Source organism: Paroedura picta, chromosome 11 (assembly GCF_049243985.1).
Source record: "Paroedura picta isolate Pp20150507F chromosome 11, Ppicta_v3.0, whole genome shotgun sequence".
NCBI lineage: Eukaryota > Metazoa > Chordata > Lepidosauria > Squamata > Gekkonidae > Paroedura > Paroedura picta.
Window position 1 is genome coordinate 59803079 of NC_135379.1, and position 5418 is coordinate 59808496.

The 5418-nt window shown below is 45.3% G+C and overlaps 1 non-coding gene across 1 annotated transcript; it reads left to right on the top strand.

The window, feature by feature from the left end:
- The first annotated feature begins 2129 nt into the window (after positions 1–2129).
- On the top strand, positions 2130–2232 carry LOC143821184 (U6 spliceosomal RNA). The gene has a single exon (XR_013225724.1). It is a non-coding gene; the product is annotated as a U6 spliceosomal RNA (small nuclear RNA).
- The last annotated feature ends 3186 nt before the right edge of the window (positions 2233–5418 follow it).

Genomic DNA, 5418 nt, shown 5'->3' on the forward strand with positions numbered 1-5418 from the left:
CTTGAAAGCCTTTGACAATTCATATAATCATATTCATTAATTTATTTGTTCAGTCCTTTACATTATTTATAGCTCTTTCTCACTGGGACTCAAGGCAGATTATACAGAGTGGAGTCAATACAATCAACAATGAAATAAGATTTGGGTTGTAAAACCAACCAGGAATTGGGGGGGGGGGGTGAGGGCACCTGAACTGAAGCAAAGTCTCAGTGTAAACACAGCACAATCAATGATGCAAAATGACACAACCGTAGGGTTGCCGGCACTGGGCTAGGAATTATCTGGAGATTTTGAGGGTGGAGCCTGAAGAGGGTGGAGCATGGACATCTGGAGGGCTGCAGTTTGACTACCCCTGGGCTGGAGTCTGGAGGAAGGAGGGTTTTTGTTGGTTACCATGCCAGAGAGTCCATGTTCCAAAGCAGCCATTTTGTCCCCAGGGAAACTGACCTAAATGGTTTGGGTCTCAATTGTAATCCTCCTCCACATATAGCCAGCTGGGTAACCTTGGGTCAGTCCCAGTTCTCTTGGAGCTTCCAGAGTCTCACAGGGTGTCTGTTACAGGGAGTGAAAGGGGAGGCCATCTCAAGGTTACAATAAAGATGATCCAGAGATTGAAAAAGAATACAATTATTGGTTTCAAGACCACGAGAGTTTCCCTTTTCTTCTTCAGCTTCTGATGCACTACTTTGACACAGAAGGAGAAGCAACCTCAAAGCTTTGATCTCCTAGCCTTATGGATCACGAGATCGGCTTCCAAAGGAGACATGAAAGCGCTCCCAAGAACTGGCAGCTCTGGCAGCGGTTCCTGAGTGGGACGGATGAGGACCTGCTCTGAGGCCACTGAAAGGGAGGCTGTGTAGATGCAGCTAGACCGTTAGGAGGGTACCGGGCGTACTAATTAAATCAAGGTGGCTACAGAGAAGTCCCAAATTTAGCATCTGCCCAATTTTCCATATCAGTGGAAGAGCACTGAGCAAATGCACAAGCAGCTGCCTGGCCTTTTGCTCTCCAGATGCCACCTTTCCTCTCGTGGAATGGGATCCTGTCTTCATGGCTGAATTTTCCTTTCCTGAGAAAGGCAAACATTTCCTTCCAATAAACTTCATCATGCACTGGGGGGGGGGGGAGTGTCTCTTCCCCTTTACCTTTTGTAACTCTGGATGTCACATTCTCCAGCGTCCCACCAGATTAATTTTCTCAATTACTTCCTTTCCTTTTCTCCAGTACATGCTGGACATCAGAAGCCTAAATTAAAACTAGAAAGGAAGGAATAGAGGTTTTGATTTGTTTTTTTGTTTTTTTTGTCTGGCCGGGAATTGGCTGCTATTCAGACTCGTAAGAACGCAGCCCTCCATGACCCGTGCCCTTTCATCCTCTTCTCTCAGCATCAAAATTACCTCCAGTGTTTCAAATTAGGGTGTTTCAAATTTGCTCTTGTGTGCAAAGAACCATCCTTCTGAAGGGGAAAGCAACTCAATCTGTCGATCAAAGACACAGAATGACTTTATTTTTGAAAGGTCTATTTTTTTCAACTGTACAAAAGCCAGGCCAATGCTCATGTGAAACCACTGCGGCCCTAAAACAAAGAGGTCCTCCAATCAAAACAAACCAACTTTTGATCTAAGAACACATCTGATCAAATATCCTTCATTGTCCAGTGCAGTTTTCGTTCTTTGATTCTTTCGAATCTTACCTTGTTATTCAATTTTAACATTCTTATGGAGGTCCACATGTTGGGTATAGGGGATGCCAGCCTCCAGGTAGAACCTGGAGATCTCTCGGAATCACAGCTCAACTCCAGACTCCAGAGGGTGGACTCTATGGCCTTCTACCACACTGAGGTCCCTGTCCACCCTCAGATTCCATTCCCAAATCTCCAGGTGTCTCTCACCCTGGGGCTCACAATTCTGCCCCTCTGGTGGCTAGAGGGACATGGAAATCCTAGTTAGATCATTAATAGTCACCCTAGGAAATGTTCTCTTTTTTTCCAGGTCTGAGTGTGGCATTTTGGTCCATAGCAAACAGATTAAAAACCAATTATCTAGTCAGGTAGGTTTTTAAGATAATGTTATGTTATAATCATAACTGGTCGTCATAGCCAGGATCACCTATTCGACCACATACGCAGGATGACAAAGCAGCAAATATACTAAAATTGGACTGATGCAGTGAAGATTAGTAGGGCCACTGCAGAGGGATGATGTGCAAATTCATGAAGTATTCCATGTTTGAGTGCCAAGTTGATGTAGTGGTTAAGAGCAGCAGCCTCTAATCTGGGGAACCAAGTTTGACTCCTCACTCCTCCACATGCTGCCAGCTGGATGACCTTGGGCCAGTTACAATTCTCTCAGAGCTCTCTTGGCACACCTACCTCACATGGTGTCTGTTGTGGGGAAGGGAAGTATAAGCAATTGTCAGTTGCTTTGAGACTCCTTCAGGTAGTGAGATGCAGGGTACAAATACCAGTTCTTCTTCTTCTTCTTCTTCTTCTTCTTCTTCTTCTTCTTCTTCTTCTATCATAGAATCATAGAGTTGGAAGGGGCCATACAGACCATACAGGCCATCTAGTCCAACCCCCTGCTCAACACAAGATCAGCCCAAAGCATCCTAAAGCATCCAAGAAAAGTGTGTATCCAACCTTTGCTTGAGCTCACCACCTCCTTAGGTAGCCTTCTTCTCCTCTTCCTCTTCCTCCTCCTCCTCCTCCTCCTCCTCCTTCTCCTCCTCCTCTTTCTTCTACCATAGAATCATAGAGTTGGAAGGGGTCATACAGGCCATCTAGTCCAACCCCCTGCTCAACACAAGATCAGCCCAAAGCATCCTAAAGCATCCAAGAAAGGTGTGTATCCAACCTTTGCTTGAGCTCACCACCTCCTTAGGTAGCCTTCTTCTTCTTCTTCTTCTTCTTCTTCTTCTTCTTCCATCAGATATTTAATAAACAAAACAACCAACCCTCTCCTGAAACTGACCAAGCAGTGGCATGGAAGCAGCCATGATTGCTGGGCTTCACATAACCGACTATTGCAAGGCCTTGTGCATAGAGAAGCCAGCTAGTTTTGGCCTCTTTTCTGTTACTCAAGAGACTTTGAGTGCTGCCTGAATTTATTTTGGTCAACTGCAATTCACATACAACTAAGGAAGTCCAGCAAAACTAGTGCATACCTAGGATACTAATCTTGGTTGTGATTGATGGCTTGGCTTAATATTGACCTCTGGTCAACATTTTTTTTTACTGCAGTCAAAACAAATTCTTCAAAAACCTAAAAGATTTATTGAGGCACATGTTTTTTTCTTCCTTGTCTGAGCTTACCCAGTGCTGTCTATCCATACCTTGTTGTTTGGATTAGATATACGTTCTCAAACAGAAACCCCATTCCTGTTCTGAAACAGATAAGAATGTGTAAATGCCACTAAGCATCTCTAGAGCTGGATCAAGGTTGCAATTCGTAGGAACAGAAATGTTTCCTGGGTTCATTCAGCCTTCAGAGCACTTGATTTTGCTTCCGTAAAATGACGCTACTGATTCATGTGTAGATTTCTTCTTCTGCTACTTGAGTCCCACAAATGCAATATTGCACAATTACCTGCACAAATCACAGTTCTTCATTGTTATTGACTCGTGGGAGGGCATGTGGAGGGACTGGAGATGGTCCAGTCTTCCTTTGGTTCAGTCAGGCAACCAAGACTCACCAACGTCTCAGGCAGTAAAAGGCAGGAGGAAGGCAAATGGCCTTGATGCTACAGGCTAGCCCAGGGGTAGTCAAACTGCGGCCCTCCAGATGTCCATGGGCTACAATTCCCAGGAGCCCCTGCCAGCGAATGGGAATTGTAGTCCATGGACATCTGGAGGGCCGCAGTTTGACTACCCCTGGGCTAGACTATGGGAACAAGATTTTTCCTTTCCTATAGCAGAAACCCCTTCAAGGATCGCTGCCTTGTACTGGCAAAGGGGCTTGCGTAGCTCAGTGAAGCTATGAGCTATGCCGTGCAGGGCCACCCAAGATGGACAGGTCATAGCAGAGAGCTCTAACAAAAGGTGATCCACTGGAGAAGGAAATGGCAAACCACTCCAGTATCTTTGCCATGAAAACTCTATGGACAGTTCCAAAAGGCAAAACGATACGATGCCGGAAGATGAGCCCCTCAGGTCGGAAGGTATTCAATATGCTACTGGGGATGAGCAGATGGCTAGTATGAGTAGCACCAGAATGAATGAAGCGACTGGGCCAAAGCCAAAAGGACGCTCAGTTGTGGAGGGAACTGGAGGTGAAAAGACAGTCCAATGCTGTAAAGACTTTTATTCCATAGGAACCTGGAACGTCTGATCCATGAATCAAGGCAAGCTGGACGTGGTCAAACAAGAGATGACAAGACTGAACATTGACATTTTAGGAATCAGTGAACTAAAATGGATAGGAATGGGTGAATTTAATTCAGATGACCATCAGGTATACTACTGTGGACAAAAATCTCTAAGAGGAAATGGAGTAGCCTTCATAATTAATAAAAGAGTAGGAAAAGCAGTATTGGGATTGTTGCTGTTGTTGTTAGGTGCGAAGTCATGTCCGACCCATCGCGACCCCATGGACAATGATCCTCCAGGCCTTCCTGTCCTCTACCATTCCTTGAAGTCCATTTAAGTTCGCACCTACTGCTTCAGTTACTTCACCCAGCCACCTCATTCTCTGTCGTCCCCTTCTTCTTTAGCCCTCGATCGCTCCCAGCTTTATGCTCTTCTCCAGAAAGGCCTTCCTTCTCATGAGGTAGCCAAAGTATTGAAGATTCATCTTCAGGATCTGGCCTTCTAAGGAGCAGTCAGGGCTGATCTCCTCTAGGACTGACCAGTTTCTTTGCCTTTGAGTAGCGCCCACCCTTCACATGCTCCCTTCCCTTTCAGCATTCTCATCTATGGTATGACACTCATCATGTCTCTTAAGTTTATTAAAATTTGCCCTACGAAAATCCAACATCCGCGTCTGGCTACAAGCTTCCTTGCCCCCCCCCATCTCAAAAGCTGATGAAGCTGATAAAGCTGAGCAAGAATATCAGGGCTCTCTCAGCCCCATCTCCCTCACAAGGTGTCTGTTGGGGAGAGAGGATAGCGAACGCAAATGTGAGCTGCTTTGAGACTCCTGGTAGAGAAAAGCAGCATACAAGAACCAACTCCTCCTCCTGCTCCTGCTCCTGCTCCTGCTCCTGCTCCTGCTCCTGCTCCTCCTCCTCCTCCTGCTCCTCCTCCTCCTCCTCCTCTTTTTTTTCTTTTTCTTTTTCTTTTTCTTTTTCTTTTTCTTTTTCTTTTTCTTTTTCTTTTTCTTTTTCTTTTTCTTTTTCTTTTTCTTTTTCTTCTTCTTCTTCTTCTTCTTCGTCCTCTTCCTCTTTTTCTTCTTCTTTATCAGGCATCTAGCTTCTTGGTAGATG